The sequence below is a fragment of the Cherax quadricarinatus genome, chromosome 49 (genome assembly GCF_038502225.1).
Source record: "Cherax quadricarinatus isolate ZL_2023a chromosome 49, ASM3850222v1, whole genome shotgun sequence".
In the NCBI taxonomy this organism is placed as follows: Eukaryota; Metazoa; Arthropoda; class Malacostraca; order Decapoda; family Parastacidae; genus Cherax; species Cherax quadricarinatus.
The window spans coordinates 26,407,210-26,426,983 of NC_091340.1; the positions used below are offsets into that span (position 1 = coordinate 26,407,210).

The 19,774-nt window shown below is 41.0% G+C and overlaps 1 protein-coding gene across 5 annotated transcripts in view; it reads right to left on the reverse strand.

Moving 5' to 3' along the window:
• LOC128697053 (major facilitator superfamily domain-containing protein 8) overlaps positions 1 to 19,728 on the reverse strand; it is a 90,757-nt gene extending 71,029 nt beyond the window's left edge. For 2 of the 5 annotated variants that reach the window (XM_070095307.1, XM_070095305.1), the window contains exon 1: positions 19,501 to 19,728. The gene's annotated coding sequence lies outside the window, so the exon portion shown is untranslated. The remainder of the gene's footprint in view (positions 1 to 19,500) is intronic. The other 3 variants (XM_070095306.1, XM_053788573.2, XM_053788574.2) reach the window with 3 other exon arrangements.
• Between the last annotated feature and the right edge of the window lie 46 nt (positions 19,729 to 19,774).

Below are 19,774 nucleotides of genomic sequence, written 5' to 3' on the forward strand. Positions count from 1 at the left end.
TTTAGATCTATGAAGAGTGGGGGGGGGGTGTTGCCAGGGATGGGATTTAGTGATTATTCTTATTGCAGCTTTTTGTTGGGTTATTATTGGCTTTAGGTGTGTTGCTGCAGTTGATCCCCAAGCACAAATAGCATAGGTGAGGTATGGATAAATAAGTGAGTGGTATAGTGTGAGAAGGGCATTTTGCGGCACGTAGTATCGTATCTTGGAGAGGATCCCAACCGTTTTGGATACTTTTTTGGTTATGTGTTGGATATGGGTGCTGAAATTCAGGTTGTTGTCAAGGTATAGGCCTAGGAATTTGCCCTCATTATGTCTGGTAATTAGAGTGTTGTCGATCTTAATATTAATTTGTGCATCTCCTGCTCTGCTACCAAACATAATATAGTAGGTTTTGTCAGTGTTAAGCATAAGTTTATTGGCTGTCATCCAAGTCGATATTTTGATCAGCTCCTCGTTAATAATGGTGTTGAGGGTGGCAAGATTAGGGTGAGAGATGACATAAGTCGTGTCGTCAGCAAAGAGAATGGGTTTCAGGTGTTGGGATACGTTTGGAAGATCATTGATGTATATGAGGAAGAGCAGGGTACCAAGGACACTTCCCTGCAGAACTCCAGTATCAAGTGGCCGTGTTGTTGATGCTGTCTTTAATGGTGACATACTGATACCTATTAGTAAGGTAAGATTTGATATAAGCAAGCGCATGGCCTCTTATACCGTAATGGTCAAGTTTGTGGAGTAGGATGTCGTGGTCTACTGTGTCAAAAGCTTTTCTTAGGTCAATAAAAATTCCTAGTGGATTGATTGTCAAGTTTGAGTTATATATATATATATATATATATATATATATATATATATATATATATATATATATATATATATATATATATATATATATATATATATATATATATATATAGATATATATGCATATATATATATATATATATATATATATATATATATATATATATATATATATATATATATATACATATATTTGTATATATATATATGCATATATATATATTTATGTATATATATATATATATATATATATATATATATACATATATATATATATATATATATATATATATATATATATATATATATATATATATATATATATGTATATATATATATGCATATATACACATGTATATATATATAATGTATATATATATATATATAAGCAGATATATATATATATATATATATATATATATATATATATGAAGTAGTGATGGAGGCGGCTCAGTGGCTCCTGCGGCTGAGTGGCTCCTTTTCCTGAGTGGCTCCTTTTCACACCTATGTGCTAATGACCTTTTTCACACCTATATGCTAATGACCTTAACCCTGCCCACGATCCCCGCCCACGACCCCTGCCCACGACCCCCATCCACGGCCCCCGCGCCCCCACCCGCGCCCCCCGCGCCCCCACCCACGCCCCCGGAGCCCCTCACCCGCGCCCCCCGCGCCCCCCCGCCCGTCGCGCCGACCCACCAGCCACGCCGCGCCCTCGCACCCCATCCGCGCCCCTTGCGCCCCGCCCGCGCCTTCTGCTGCGCCTTCTGCAGCGTCGTCCGGATAGCCCCCGCGCCCCGAATTTTTTTCCGATTTTTTTCAAATTTGTTTTGAATTTCTTGTGCTCTCCTCGGGTCAAATTTTTGAGGTTCCCCCCTCCCACTTTCACCCCCATCCCAATTTTTTTCGATTTTTTTTTCTCGATAATACAAAGACTCCAATTCCTCGGATCAAATTTTTGGCTACCCCTCCTTCCACCCCCCAATTTTTTTTTCTCGATAATACAAAGACTCCAATTCCTTGGATCAAGGTTTTCTCGATAATACCAAGTCTCCATCTTCTCGGATCAAGTTTTTTGGACTCCCCCCTCTGGGTATAAGCATTCAAAATGGACTCCCACTTGCATCAAGGTTTTCTCGATAATACAAAGACTCCAATTCCTCGGATCAAGCTTTTGGATTCCCCCATATGGGGTTTCGAAATTCTTATGATCTCCTTGGATCAAGGTTTTCTCCTCCATCTCCTCGGATTAAGTTTTTGGATTCCCCCCTCTCAGGGTAAGCATTCAAATGAACTCCTCCTATGGGGCATGGTACTTTCTCTTACTACAGGTCTAAACAAGTGTGACGTCACCCCACCTGTGTTTACTCGGCGGTCAGTGACGTCACGTGATGACCTCACACATACAGGCTGAATCTTGTCGACTTCCCCCTATGTCAGTGACGTCACGCAATGACCCCACACACACAGGCTGAACCTTGTCGACTTCCCCATCTCAGTATTACACATTTCATATACAACATAGGGAAAACATTTTCACTCTTAACCCAGGATAATCCAAATAATTTCACATTTTTTCGTTAATACCCACAACAATCCACAATTTCTTTACAACACAAGTCTAGACATTTTTCTCGTTTTAACTATTTCATCTCAGGTCACTCCCCACGAAGTAACCTTCTCTCTCTCCTCCTCCCCACCCTCCCGAACCCTCACATTCCAACCAACACCTCACAATTTTCACTCATAACCCCCAATTTTTCTCGTTTTAACTATTTCATCAGAAAGTCACCACAACACTTATAACCACTTTTCGATAAATTCACTAGTCACAATTTTACATATTACGAAGTTAATACGCACACACACCTCACTTTACTTTGAACACCTTCAAAAACACTCTCATAAATCATTTGAATACTCACAAAAATACCTTTGAACATTTCCAAACAACACTGAAACACTTCCAAAATATCATTTTGAATACTCCCAAATAAGATTTGACATCTCTAATTTATCTGCACTTACACATTTCATTAAATTACAACTCATCCCCCCAAACTCCTCCCTCAGTCTCCAGACTTCACAACATTATCACAAAAACTAACTCAAACACTTTACTTTGAACATCACCAAAAAAACACCATCAATTACCTTTAAATACTCCAAAAACATCATTCGAACACCCCCAAATCACCTCTGAATACTCCCAGAACACCTTCATAAGTACTCTTGCACATCATTTGAACACCTTCAAAAACACCTTTGAATAACCTCAAAACACCATTTGAGTACTCCCAAATACACCACTGAATACTACTAAAACACCACTGAATACACTCAAAACACCACCAAAATCACCATAAACTAAGATCAACACCCACATCCCACAACACCCACAACCCACAACACCCACATCACCTACAACCCACATCACCCACACCCCACAATTTTTTCTCGTTTTAACTAATTTCATCAGAAAGTCACAACAACAACACACTTATAATCACTTTTCAACAACTCTAGTTCGACAACAACACCCACAACCCACACCCACAACACCCACAACCCACAACACCCATACCCCACATTTTTTTCTCGTTTTAACTAATTTCATCAGAAAAAGTCACAACAACAACCCACTTATAACATCTTTTTCGGTATCTCTAGTTCGACAACAACACCCACAACACCCACATCCCACAACACCCACAACCCACATCACCCACACCCCACAACACCCACAACCCACATCACCCACACCCCACAACACACACAACCCACATCACCCACACCCCATAATTTTTTTTTCTCGTTTTAACTAATTTCATCAGAAAGTCACAACAACAACAACAACCCACAACTTATAATCACACCTTCGAATAACCTCAAAACACCATTTGAGTACTCCCAATTACACCACTGAATACTACTAAAACACCACTGAATACACTCAAAACACCACCAAAATCACCATAAACTAAGATCAACACCCACATCCCACAACACCCACAACCCACAACACCCACATCCCACATCACCCACAACCCACATAACCAACAACCCACAATTTTTTCTCGTTTTAACTAATTTCATCACAAAGTCACAACAACAACAACCCACAACTTATAATTACTTTTCAACAACTCTAGTTAGACAACAACACCCACAACCCACATCCCACAACACCCACAACACCCACAACCCACAACAAACACAACCCACAACACCCACATCCCACAACACCCACAACCCACAACACCCACATCCCACAACACCCACAACCCACAATTTTTTCTCGTTTTAACTAATTTCATCAGAAAAAGGCACAACAACCCACAACTTATAACCACTTTTTCGGTATCTCTAGTTCGACAACAACACCCACATCCCACAACACCCACAACCCACATCACCCACACCCCACAACACCCACAACCCACATCACCCACACCCCACAACACACGCAACCCACATCACCCACACCCCACAATTTTTTTCTCGTTTTAACTAATTTCATCAGAAAAAGTCACATCAACAACCCACAACTTATAACCACTTTTCAGCATCTCTAGTTCGACAACAACACCCACAACCCACAACACCCACATCCCACAACACCCACATCCCACATCACCCACACCCCCACAACAACTACCCACAACTTATAACCACTTTTTTCGGTATCTCTAGTTCGACAACAACACCCACAACCCACAACACCCACAACCCACAATTTTTTTTTCTCGTTTTAACTAATTTCATCAGAAAAAGTCACATCAACAACCCACAACTTATAACCACTTTTTCGACATCACTAGTTCGACAACAACACCCACAACCACCAACACCCACAACCCACAATTTTTTTTCTCGTTTTAACTAATTTCATCAGAAAAAGTCACAAAAACAACCCACTTATATCATCTTTTTTGGTATCTCTAATTCGACTACATTACCCACAACCCTCATCAATTACCAATTTATTCACTATTTTTTCCCCTTCTTTTTACTGAATCTTAAATGTAATACACATTCCTCTTTACATTACTAAAATTCTAATAAAATCCTCTCCATACCCATCTCCTGGTATCCACATAAATTGATATTATACTCGAATCAACTAATCTCACTACCCAACTATTGCGACATGTTTCAACACCCTCCATTCTTTTCCAATATATCATAACTTTTCAATTCTATAATTTCTTTTTAAAATATTCACACATTACCTTTATTTTCAGTAAAATCTCCCCATATTTCATTAAATTTCTAATACAACCCTCCCCATACCCCTCTCCATCTCACCCGCATTTCTTCACATCCACTCACCCATCTTCCAACACACTTCTTCTGAACACACACAAAAATCACATTTCACATCCACAAATGCATCTCATCACCCATCTCAAATCCACTAAAATCACTGTAACCAAGATATTCACAAAACTCTATGACCACCTAACACACACACACACACACACACACACACACACACACACACACACACACACACACACACACACACACACACACACACACACATCACTTTACTTTGAACACCTTCAAAACACTCTCATACATCATTTGAGACCACCTTTTCTCAATATCTCTCATCCACAACCTTTATCATCTCACTACAGAACAACCCCAAGATTACTTCGAACACTCTCATAAATCATTTGAATACTCACATAAACACCTTTGAACATTTCCAAACAACACTGAAGCACTTCCAAAATATCATTTTGATTACTCCCAAATAAGATTTATCATCTCTAATTTATCTACACTTACACATTACATTACCCTTCAGAGGGCAAGGCAGACTAAAATGCAGATTTTGAAAGTGATTTCGTATGAGGAGATAGAGCCACTCGATGTAAGGTCACTGGGACCATCCAAACGGAGTTGTGAAAGTAACATCTCGGGCAATTGCAGATATTCGAAGACCGAGTATATTCGGTCCTGCCCGTTTGGGGTATAACAATTTAGAATGTTGCAAGGTTGCAATTGTTGAAAAAAAACGAAATAAACATTTTTTAAATTTATTATACAAGTAGACAATATAAAAAACATAAATGGAACTTGTTTCTGAACAATTTGTAAGCAGTAAAAAAATAGAAATAGGAACTACTTATCAACAATGACACATTGCAATGGGATACAACTTACAAATGAAATATTCCTGAGTTCCCTGAGAAAGAACAATCTTTTTACATCACTAATTTCTGCAATGACTCTTTATGAAACAATTTCTATCCTTCTTGATGGATAGATTTACTTTGCATGTGGCACAGGAAAATGAAGATATGACATGATTATTCTTGTTGCTGCAATACTTGCATGTAAGCAAGTATTTTCTTCTTGTTCAATTTCTTCTTTTTGGATGGTGGCATAGCTTCCTCCTCGTCTGTTGGCACCTCTGCATCTTGTGGCAAGTATTCATTATCAGTTTCCACTGCTTCCAGGTCATCTGGGTCTTGATCTGAGTCACTATCATCCCAAACACAGACAAATTTCGACTTATCCTTGGAGGACTCACCGTAGAACAATTTCTTATTGATCTGGAAGGACAATAAAAATGTTCTGTACACACCCAGACCATTACTGAATTCATATATACACTACCAAATTTTATGGAAATATTTATATACCGAAACTTGAAAACTGCACCTAAAAGGGCAGGAACGACTGTACTTGGTCCTATTTTGTTGCACTTTTTTCATTTGCATGGTGCACTCGTAGTATGCTTCACAACGCCTTCATATATATATCAAAATATGGCTAAACTATTCATTTACGCACTAGACACACAAATCAGTACTTACCGACATTGTACAGGGTGAAATGCATCAGTATATAAGGAGCACTCAACCGAGAAACACGAGTTTGGCGCCGGCAAGGTAGAAGTGTTTACATTCTGCTCTCTTGACCAATGGGAAGCGAGCAGCCGCCATCACCGCTCAGCCTGGGCGACTCAGGGAAGGTCTGTGATTGGTCAGAAATAGAGAACGGGAACCTAGATGTGCTGGGGGAGTCGGAGGACGTGCACAAAAAACCATGTTATGAGGACCGACTATACTCGGTCCTGCCCGGTAAAGGGCTTTAGTAACTGAAATTACAACACATCCACCATACTACTCCCTCAGTCTCCAGACTTTACAACATTAACACAAAAACTAACTCAGACACTTATGACATGAGACATTTTACCAAAACTAACACAAACACATATCTGTTATATCTCCAATATATAAGATCACCACAATCAAGACGTTTGCCAAATTCTATAACCCCAACACTATGATCATACATTTTTTTTTGTACACATTCTCTTAAAACATCATCATAACGAAGATCATTAATACTATCTATTCTTTTACTAAGATCACATAACATTTTGTCTTCTCTAACTCACCCACCAATTCACATTCTCATTCACACTTACACATTTCATTAACCGAAATTACATCTCATCCCCCCAAACTCCTCCCTCATTCTCCAGACTTCACAACATTAGCACAAAAAAAAACTAACTCATACACTTATGACATGAGACATTACCATATCTAACACACTGACTAACTTTGAACCAACTCTGAACACCACTGATCATCTTCAAAAAATACTCTGCACATCATTTGAACACCTTCAAAAAACACCATCAAACACCTCCGAATACTCCCAAAACACTACTGATTACTACCAAATCACCACTGAATACTACCAAATCACACTCAAAATCACCAGAAACTAAGTTTAACATCACCATCTAACATCCTTTTTATAGAAATCTCCTCAAATCACTATAACCAAGAACTCCCTCCCCATTTGGCGCATAAAAAAAAAAAGCATGAACACAAACCTAATACGCAAACACTTAGTACATGATCACCATCAACTGAAAACATATCTTGTACACACACATAATCTAAGACAACCACCAACTACAATCACCCATGTTCACTTACCTCAAAAATCACTAGTATCACAGAAAACACTCATTTTTATAAACATTTCACACAAAAAAAATCATATTTGACAATATCTAAGCGCACTCACCTCACTACCACCAACACACGATGTCTCACCTCACAGGACCGACGAGCTCATCTCCAGTGACGTCACACTCCCATTGTGTTACTTGGTGGTTGGTAACATCACACCCAACCCACCTTGTTTCAACCTGCTGTACCCTACATTATCTAAGAACACTATATCCAAGACGATTACCAGATTTTATGACCCCACCACCAAGATCACAGAAAACACACATTTTTATAATTATTCACACAAAAATCACGATCACCAATTCCATATCATGTTTACCGTCATCTATCAACACTCATCACCAAGATCACCAAAAATCTAAGATCATGCATCTCAAAACTACTATGATCACTGAAAACACTTATTTTTTAAACATTCGCACAAAAATAAGACATACACAAAAATACCACAACACTTCCACCAACATCTATAACATAACATGAGCACTATAACATATCACTATCATATATCACATATCACTAGATATGGTAATGTCTCATGTCATAAGTGTATGAGTTAGTTTTTTTTTTGTGCTAATGTTGTAAAGTCTGGAGAATGAGGGAGGAGTTTGGTGGATGAGATGTAATTTCGGTTAATGAAATGTGTAAGAGTGAATGAGAATGTGAATTGGTGGGTGAGTTAGAGAAGACAAAATGTTATGTGATCTTAGTAAAAGTATAGATAGTATTAGTGATCTTCGTTATGATGATGTTTTAAGAGAATGTGTACAAAAAAAAATGTGTGATCTTAGTGGTGGGGTTATAGAATTTGGCAAACGTCTTGATTGTGGTGATCTTAGATATTGGAGATATAACGGATATGTGTTTGTGTTAGTTTTGGTAAAATGTCTCATGTCATAAGTGTCTGAGTTAGTTTTTGTGTTAATGTTGTAAAGTCTGGAGACTGAGGGAGTAGTATGGTGGATGTGTTGTAATTTCAGTTAATGTAATGTGTAAGTGTAGATAAATTAGAGATGATAAATCTTATTTGGGAGTAATCAAAATGATATTTTGGAAGTGCTTCAGTGTTGTTTGGAAATGTTCAAAGGTGTTTATGTGAGTATTCAAATGATTTATGAGAGTGTTCGAAGTAATCTTGGGGTTGTTCTGTAGTGAGATGATAAAGGTTGTGGATGAGAGATATTGAGAAAAGGTGGTCTCAAATGATGTATGAGAGTGTTTTGAAGGTGTTCAAAGTAAAGTGAGGTGTGTGTGTGTGTGTGTGTGTGTGTGTGTGTGTGTGTGTGTGTGTGTGTGTGTGTGTGTGTGTGTGTGTGTGTGTGTGTGTGTGTGTGTGTGTGCGTGTGTGTGTGTGTGTGTGTGTGTGTGTGTGTTAGGTGGTCATAGAGTTTTGTGAATATCTTGGTTACAGTGATTTTAGTGGATTTGAGATGGGTGATGAGATGCATTTGTGGATGTGAAATGTGATTTTTGTGTGTGTTCAGAAGAAGTGTGTTGGAAGATGGGTGAGTGGATGTGAAGAAATGCGGGTGAGATGGAGAGGGGTATGGGGAGGGTTGTATTAGAAATTTAATGAAATATGGGGAGATTTTACTGAAAATAAAGGTAATGTGTGAATATTTTAAAAAGAAATTATAGAATTGAAAAGTTATGATATATTGGAAAAGAATGGAGGGTGTTGAAACATGTCGCAATAGTTGGGTAGTGAGATTAGTTGATTCGAGTATAATATCAATTTATGTGGATACCAGGAGATGGGTATGGAGAGGATTTTATTAGAATTTTAGTAATGTAAAGAGGAATGTGTTTTACATTTAAGATTCAGTAAAAAGAAGGGGAAAAAATAGTGAATAAATTGGTAATTGATGAGGGTTGTGGGTAATGTAGTCGAACTAGAGATACCAAAAAAGATGATATAAGTGGGTTGTTTTTGTGACTTTTTCTGATGAAATTAGTTAAAACGAGAAAAAAAATTGTGGGTTGTGGGGTGTTGGTGGTTGTGGGTGTTGTTGTCGAACTAGTGATGTCGAAAAAGTGGTTATAAGTTGTGGGTTGTTGATGTGACTTTTTCTGATGAAATTAGTTAAAACGAGAAAAAAAATTGTGGGTTGTGGGTGTTGTGGGTGTTGTGGGTTGTGGGTGTTGTTGTCGAACTAGAGATACCGAAAAAAGTGGTTATAAATTGTGGGTAGTTGTTGTGGGGGTGTGGGTGATGTGGGATGTGGGTGTTGTGGGATGTGGGTGTTGTGGGTTGTGGGTGTTGTTGTCGAACTAGAGATGCTGAAAAGTGGTTATAAGTTGTGGGTTGTTGATGTGACTTTTTCTGATGAAATTAGTTAAAACGAGAAAAATATTGTGGGGTGTGGGTGATGTGGGTTGTGTGTGTTGTGGGGTGTGGGTGATGTGGGTTGTGGGTGTTGTGGGGTGTGGGTGATGTGGGTTGTGGGTGTTGTGGGGTGTGGGTGATGTGGGTTGTCGGTGTTGTGGGATGTGGGTGTTGTGGGTGTTGTTGTCGAACTAGAGATACCAAAAAAGATGTTGTAAGTGGGTTGTTGTTGTGACTTTTTCTGATGAAATTAGTTAAAACGAGAAAAAATTGTGGGGTGTGGGTGTTGTGGGTTGTGGGTGGTGTGGGTGTTGTGGGTTGTGGGTGTTGTTGTCGAACTAGAGTTGTTGAAAAGTGATTATAAGTGTGTTGTTGTTGTGACTTTCTGATGAAATTAGTTAAAACGAGAAAAAATTGTGGGGTGTGGGTGATGTGGGTTGTGGGTGATGTGGGTGTTGTGGGTTGTGGGTGTTGTGGGATGTGGGTGTTGATCTTAGTTTATGGTGATTTTGGTGGTGTTTTGAGTGTAATCAGTGGTGTTTTAGTAGTATTCAGTGGTGTATTTGGGAGTACTCAAATGGTGTTTTGAGGTTATTCAAAGGTGTTTTTGAAGGTGTTCAAATGATGTGCAAGAGTACTTATGAAGGTGTTCTGGGAGTATTCAGAGGTGATTTGGGGGTGTTTGAATGATGTTTTTGGAGTATTTAAAGGTAATTGATGGTGTTTTTTTGGTGATGTTCAAAGTAAAGTGTTTGAGTTAGTTTTTGTGATAATGTTGTGAAGTCTGGAGACTGAGGGAGGAGTTTGGGGGGATGAGTTGTAATTTAATGAAATGTGTAAGTGCAGATAAATTAGAGATGTCAAATCTTATTTGGGAGTATTCAAAATGATATTTTGGAAGTGTTTCAGTGTTGTTTGGAAATGTTCAAAGGTATTTTTGTGAGTATTCAAATGATTTATGAGAGTGTTTTTGAAGGTGTTCAAAGTAAAGTGAGGTGTGTGTGCATATTAACTTTCTTAATATGTAAAATTGTGACTAGTGAATTTATCGAAAAGTGGTTATAAGTGTTGTGGTGACTTTCTGATGAAATAGTTAAAACGAGAAAAATTGGGGGTTATGAGTGAAAATTGTGAGGTGTTGGTTGGAGTGTGAGGGTTCGGGAGGGTGGGGAGGAGGAGAGAGAGAAGGTTACTTCGTGGGGAGTGACCTGAGATGAAATAGTTAAAACGAGAAAAATGTCTAGACTTGTGTTGTAAAGAAATTGTGGATTGTTGTGGGTATTAACGAAAAAATGTGAAATTATTTGGATTATCCTGGGTTAAGAGTGAAAATGTTTTCCCTATGTTGTATATGAAATGTGTAATACTGAGATGGGGAAGTCGACAAGGTTCAGCCTGTGTGTGTGGGGTCATTGCGTGACGTCACTGACATAGGGGGAAGTCGACAAGATTCAGCCTGTATGTGTGAGGTCATCACGTGACGTCACTGACCGCCGAGTAAGCACAGGTGGGGTGACGTCACACTTGTTTAGACCTGTAGTAAGAGAAAGTACCATGCCCCATAGGAGGAGTTCATTTGAATGCTTACCCTGAGAGGGGGGAATCCAAAAACTTAATCTGAGGAGATGGAGGAGAAAACCTTGATCCAAGGAGATCATAAGAATTTCGAAACCCCATAGGGGGGAATCCAAAAGCTTGATCCGAGGAACTGGAGTCTTTGTATTATCGAGAAAACCTTGATGCAAGTGGGAGTCCATTTTGAATGCTTATACCCAGAGGGGGGAATCCAAAAAACTTGATCCGAGGAGATGGAGACTTGATATTATCGAGAAAACCTTGATCCAAGGAATTGGAGTCTTTGTATTATCGAGAAAAAAAATTGGGGGGGTGGAAGGAGGGGTAGCCAAAAATTTGATCCGAGGAAATGGAGTCTTTGTATTATGGAGAAAAAAAATCGAAAAAATTTGGGATGGGGGTGAAAGTGGGAGGGGGGAACCTCAAAAATTTGACCCGAGGAGAGCACAAGAAATTCAATACAAATTTGAAAAAAATCGGAAAAAAATTCGGGGCGCGGGGGCGATCCGGACGACGCTGCAGAAGGCGCAGCAGAAGGCGCAGCAGAAGGCGCGGGCGGGGCGCGAGGGGCGGGGGCAGGGCGCGAGGGCGCGGCGGGGCCGGTGGGTCGACGCGACGGGCGGAGGGGGCCCGGGGGGCGCGGGGGGGGCGCGGAAGGGGCGCGGGGGGGGGCGCGGGGGGGCGCGGGGGGGCGCGGGGGGCGCGGGTGGGGGTTGTGGGTGGGGGTCGTGGGCGGGGTCGTGGGCGGGGGTCATGGGCGGGGGTCGTGGGCAGGGTTAAGGTCATTAGCACATAGGTGTGAAAAGGAGCCACTCTGGAAAAGGAGCCACTCAGTCGCAGCCCTTTCAGGAGGAGACCGCTCAGGAAGAGACCGCTCAGCCGCAGGAGCCACTGAGCCGCCTCCATCACTACTTATATATATATATATATATATATATATATATATATATATATATATATATATATATATATATATATAGATATATATATAACTGCTGAAGGCTGGGGAGCATCTCAGGAAGTAGATAAGTTTTGGGATTGACAGGCACCTGGTGAGTACGTACAAGGTATCATGTGTATCGATGTCTTTCATCCTGTTTTCCATCGTCTGGAGGTCTGAGATTGTTTTTTCTAGGATCAGATCAATGGCACTGGGCCCAACAGGAGCACCAAGGAGAGTGCTATTGGCTAGATCATTGGCTCGTGCTCCTGGTAAAACGGCACTAATATTCTGGATCATCTATTGATTGGTAGAAACTATTTCACATTTGGTGGGGTTTAAAGAAAGGCCCAGGCTTTCTCCCATGTCTTTAATTTTACTGATGTCTTCTAGGAGAGATTCTGTTGTGCCAGCCATGGTACCGTCGTCCAGGAACCAGATATTGAGCTCACTGGAGAGTGCTTCTGTGACTTCCTTGATGACCAAACAGAATACAAAGGGGGCGAGAGGGTCCCCCCTGTTGCACACCCACACATGAGTCAATTTCATGGTCCCCAAACAATAGTTTAGAAGCCACACTATAACACGATTGTATGAAGGGATAGAGGGAAGGGAAATGCCTAGAAACTGCTTGGAGAGCAGCATCCCTTCTAAGTTGAAAGCTTTGGCAAAGTCTAATTTGATCAAGACTTTTTCAACGGACATGTTGCTGATGTATATTCGTGCTGCTTCACAGCCTTGTTGAATGCCAAAACCGAGCTGAGTTGGTTTCAATCAGGAGCTTGCAAAGTTGCAGAAATGAGTAAGAAATCCCAGCAGAATGTTTCCAAAGGACGCTTGTTAAGACTGCAAAGTCCTAGCAAGCACATACACACACACACATGTGTGTGTGTGTGTGTGTGTGTGTGTGTGTGTGTGTGTGTGTGTGTGTGTGTGTGTGTGTGTGTGTGTGTGTGTGTGTGTGTGTGTGTGTGGGTGTGTACTCACCCATTTGTACTCACCTATTTGTGGTTGCAGGGGTCGAGTCACAGCTCCTGGCCCCACCTCTTCGCTGATTGCTACTAGGTCCTCTCTCTCCCTGCCCCATGAGCTCTAGCATACCTCGCCTTAAAACTATGTATGGTTCCCGCCTCCAATACGTCACTTTCTAGGCTATTCCACGGCCTGACTACTCTATGACTGAAGAAATACTTCCTAACATCCCTTTGATTCATCTGAGTCTTCAACTTCCAATTGTGACCTCTTGTGTCTGTGTCCCATCTCTGGAACATCCCGTCTTTGTCCACCTTGTCTATTCCGCGCAGTATTTTATATGTCGTTATCATGTCTCCCCTGACCCTCCTGTCCTCCAGTGTCGTCAGGCCGATTTCCCTCAACCTTTCTTCGTAGGACAATCCCCGTAGCTCTGGGACTAGTCTTGTTGCAAACCTTTGCACTTTCTCTAATTTCTTGACGTGCTTGACTAGGGGTGGATTCCAAACTGGTATGTGTGTGTGTGTGTGTGTGTGTGTGTGTGTGTGTGTGTGTGTGTGTGTGTGTGTATGTGTGTGTGTGTGTGTGTGTGTGTGTGTGTGTGTGTGTGTCTGTGTGTGTGTGTCACTGTGATTGCATGTCACCATGAGATCAAGCTGATATACCAGCGTGACCGTCACCATGACAGTGAGATTTCTTGATCTCAGTGTTGAGATTAAGCTCTTGAGTCATTAGCTATGATGATACTTATCTCAGTGTCTCTTTTGAATTTAATGTATACTTAAAGGTGTGTATCTCTCAATGTACATTTACCTGTACGAGTAGTGTACAAAGTAATTTCTTCACTTAGTATTCTGTGTGCTCATTCAGTGTTCTGTGTGTTCACTCGGCGTTCAATGTGATCACTCAGTGTTGTGTGTTCATTCAGTGCTCTCTGTGTCCAACCTGAAGTTCTTCCACGAGCAATTGAACACTGTAAGTACAGTAACCCCTGACTAGTATGGTCCAGTAGGACCCGTACAGTAACCCCTGACTAGTATGGTCCAGTAGGACCCGTACAGTAGGCCCTGACTAGTATGGTCCAGTATTATTATTATTATAATCAAGGGGGAAGCGCTAAACCCAGAGGATTATACAGCGCCTGGGGGGGATGTGGAAGGCATTCAGGCTTAATTTGGGGAACTGGAGCACGGATCCAATTCCCTAAATCAAGAGCCCCTCACCAACATCAAGGAACCTTCCTTGAGGGGACAGTATGGTCCAGTAGGACCCGTACAGTAGGCCCTGACTAGTATGGTCCAGTAGTACATTAAGCCCTGACTAGTATGGTCCAGTAGGACCCGTACAGTAACCCCTGACTAGTATGGTCCAGTAGGACCCGTACAGTAGGCCCTGACTAGTATGGTCCAGTAGGACCCGTACAGTAACCCCTGACTAGTATGGTCCAGTAGGACCCGTACAGTAGGCCCTGACTAGTATGGTCCAGTAGGACCCGTACAGTAGGCCCTGACTAGTATGGTCCAGTAGGACCCGTACAGTAGGCCCTGACTAGTATGGTCCAGTAGGACCCGTACAGTAGGCCCTGACTAGTATGGTCCAGTAGGACCCGTACAGTAGGCCCTGACTAGTATGGTCCAGTAGGACCCGTACAGTAGGCCCTGACTAGTATAGTCCAGTAGGACCCGTACAGTAGGCCCTGACTAGTATGGTCCAGTAGGACCCGTACAGTAGGCCCTGACTAGTATGGTCCAGTAGGACCCGTACAGTATGCCCTGACTAGTATAGTCCAGTAGGACCCGTACAGTAGGCCCTGACTAGTATGGTCCAGTAGGACCCATACAGTAGGCCCTGGCTAGTATTTATTTATTTATTTATTTATTTCCAATTTGAGCACACATACAGAGGTACAAAAAAATACAGATAAGAGCAGTATGCCAAAGCCACTTATACTATGCATAGCATTACGGACTGGCTTAAAATTAACTTAAGATTAACTAAGCAATGATGAAATCAGTGATAAAACATTAATGTAAACAGATTACTATAAAGCACAAATGAGTATTACAAAGACAGGTCATATGGTTGCATGCATTGTTGTACATTCAGTCGTATGGAGTATTCTGTTAGGTAGTGTATTTAAAAAATAATAAAGTTAGATTGGGTTTTAGGTTTAACATTTATGTGATATAATTGTGAGAAACATTTAAGATATACAATTTATAAGGTTCAGTTATTCAGTATTTATTTGGTTTTGGGTGAGTAAGTGATCTTTGAGAAGAGACTTGAATTTATAAACAGGTAGTGTTTCTTTTATATTTACAGGTAATGAATTCCAGATTTTAGGGCCTTTTATGTGCATTGAGTTTTTGCATAGTGTGAGATGGACACGAGGAACATCAAAGAGTGATCTGTGCCTTGTGTTATGGTCATGTGTTCTGTTGAGGTTGGCAAGGAGATGTTTGAGGGGAGGGTTAATATCAGAGTTAAGTGTTCTATGTATGTAATAGGTGCAGTAATAAGTATGGATGTTTTGTATGGTGAGTAGGTTTAGTGTATTGAATATTGGTGGAGTGTGCTGCCTGTAGTGAGAATTTGTTATCATTCTAACTGCAGCCTTTTGTTGAGTAATTAGTGGTCTGAGATGGTTAATTGTTGTTGAGCCCCATGCACAAATTCCATAGGTGAGATAGGGGTAAATAAGAGAGTGATATAGGGCCAGGAGGGCTGACTGTGGAACATAGTACCGTATCTTCGATAGTATGCCTACAGTCTTGGAAATTTTCTTAGAAATTTGTTGTATATGTGTATGAAATTTGAGTCTATTATCAAGGTGGATTCCTAAGAATTTTCCCTCTGTTAGTTTTGTGATAGGTGATCCGTTTATCGTTATGTTAAGAGGGACATCTGTAGCTCTGTTACCAAACTGAATGAAGTAGGTTTTGTCAATGTTTAGTGTAAGTTTGTTAGTCCTCATCCAGGTAGATATTTTCTGTAATTCGGTATTTACAGTATTGGCTAGCGTGACTGGGCTCGGGTGAGAGAAGACGTATGTAGTGTCATCTGCAAATAGTGTGGGTTTGAGTAATTGCGAAGCATTTGGAAGGTCATTTATGTATAGGAGAAAGAGAAGAGGGCCAAGGACACTTCCCTGTGGGACACCAACTGTAATTGGTTGCGCAGAAGAGTTTGCCCCATTTGCATACACATATTGACTTCTGTTGCTGAGGTATGACTTGACGTAGTTGAGGGAGTGCCCTCTTATACCATAGTGTGACAATTTTACGTGGAGCAAGTCATGGTCAACTGTATCAAAAGCTTTACGTAAGTCAATGAAGATCCCCAGTGGGACTTCTTTTTTCTCTATTGCAGTATATATATGTTCTAGCATGTGTATAATAGCATCATTAGTATTTTTATTAGGCCTGAATCCAAATTGGCAGGGGTTGAGTATGTTTTGGGAGATAAGGTAGGAGTAGATTCGTTTATGAATTAATTTTTCAAAGATTTTTGAGAGAGGGTGTAAGTTGGATATTGGCCTATAGTTATTCAACTCTGTTTGGTCTCCTCCTTTGTGGATCGGGGTGACCCTTGCTATTTTGAGTACTGTAGGGTCCAGTAGGACCCGTCGAGCAAACAGAAATAAAATCTATGGAGAGTCTAAGCGTGGAGTAAACCTGGAGTATACCTGGAGTAAACCTGGAGTATACCTGGGGTGTACCTGGAGTATACCTGGGGTGTACATAGGCATGAAATACCTGAAAAAACAAATGGGTTATAAACTGTCAGTAGTGAAGTGAGATTTACCTTACCCTGTGCTTCAAGGAGTCTCATATATACTCCAGCATTTCTAAAATATTGCTGGAACCTGGCGAAAAATGCAAAAAATCTTTTCTTATTTATAAATACATTTTTTGTTTAAAAACCCGTAACAAAAAAATGGGGTGGTTATATATATATATATATATATATATATATATATATATATATATATATATATATATATATATATATATATATATATATATATATATATATATATATATATATATATATATATATATATATCATTCTTTCTCAAACACTCTCGCTCTCTCTCTTTCACACACATTCACGCACACACACTCTCTTACACGCGCACACACATGACATGATGGAAGGGTTAGACTCAGAAGTGTCCCTGTTTGTGAGACCTCTACCCACTCTACCTGAGGCTGAACTGCATCACGTGTTCGCAAATGATGAGAAGTTAATGAGGAGAATTAAATCAGATGAGGATCAGGTAGGACTTCAAAGAGACCTGGACAGACTGGACAGTCATGAAGATCGGAGAAGGGCAAAGAAGACCGCAGACGGTGTATAAGCTAGGTGGCCAAAGACTGCAAACCTCAGTCAAGGAGAAAGATCTTGGGGTGACCATAACACCGAGCATGTCCCCGGAAGCATGAATCAACCAGATAACCGCTGCAGCATATGGGCGCCTGGCAAACCTGTGATTAGCATTCCGATACCTTAGTAAGGAATCGTTCAAGACACTGTACACCGTGAATGTTAGGTCCATATTGGAGTATGCAGCACCTGTTTGGAACCCACACTTGATCAAGCACGTCAAGAAATTAGAGAAAGTGCAAAGGTTTGCGACAAGGTTAGTTCCAGAGCTAAGGAGAATGTCCTGTGAAAAAAGATTGAGGGAAATCTGCCTGACGACACTGAAGGACAGGAGGGTTAGGGAAGACATGATAACAACATACAAAATACTGCGTGGAATAGACAAGGTGGACAGAGACTGAATGTTCCAGAGAGGGGACACAGAAACAAGGGATCACAATTGGAAGTTGAAGACCCAGATGAGTCAAAGAGATGTTAGGAAGTATTTCTTCAGTCATAGAGCAGTCAGGAAGTGGAATAGTCTAGCAAGTGAGGTAGTGGAGGCAGGAACCATACATAGCTTTATGATGAGGTAGGATAAAGCTCATGGAGCAGGGAGAGAGAGAACCTAGTAGCACTGGGTGAAGAGGCGGGGCCAGGAGCTGAGTCTCGACCCCTGCAACCACAAATAGATGAGCACACACACACACACAATTTGATGAGGATCAGGCAGGACTACAAAGGGATCTGGACAGGATGCAAACCTGGTCCAGTAACTGGCTCCTAGAGTTAAACCCCAGCAAATGCAAAGTCATAAAGATTGGGGAAGGACAAGGAAGACCGCAAATGGAGTACAGGTTAGGGGAGCAAAGGCTGCAAACTTCACTTAAAGAAAAGGATCTTGGGGTAAGCATTATACAGAGCATGTCCCTGAGGCACACATCACTCAAATAGCTACTTCAGCATATGGGCGCCTGGCAAACCTGAGAACAGCATATCGACATGTGAGTGAGGAATCATTCACGACACTATACACCATGTACGTCAGGCCCATACTGGAGTATGCAGCGCCAGTATGGAACCCACAACTGGTCAAACAAGTCAAGAAAGTCGAGAAAGTGAAAAAGATTACAAGAAGACTAGTCCCGGAACTGAGAGGTATGTCTTACGAGAAGAGATTAAGGGAACTTAACCTGATGACCCTAGAGGATAGGAGGGATAGGGAAGACATGATAACAATGTATAAAATACTGAGAGGAACTGACAGAGTGGACAGGGTTTGAATGTTTCAGAAATGGAACACAGGAACAAGGGTCCACAGTTGGAAATTGAAAACCCATCTTAGGAGAACCTTTGTAAACAAGGGTTCACTCTACCTTTGTTACGTGTTTTAGTACTCTTTTCGAGTGCGTCTGTAAATGTCCTCGTCACATTGGAAATTTGATAGCTCAAACGGGTTTAGCGCATGGTAGAACTGTGAAAATATTCTGATAAATGCTTACTGAGAATATCTGAGCTGTGGGAATCCTCAGGAGTGTGTGAGTGCAGTGCTGAGTGAGCACTGGCTGAGTACAAGCACTCTCTAGTAGTGTGTAGTAATGCTGAGTGAACACTGGCTGAGCACAAGCACTCTCTAGTAGTGTGTAGCAACTCTGTGTGCTCACCTCTGAGTACAACTACTCTAGTAGTGTGTAGTAACAGTGACCGATCACTCCTAACTGAGTGCATACACTTAAGTCTACAAATAACCAGCTGCTTCTGTTATCAGCAAATATC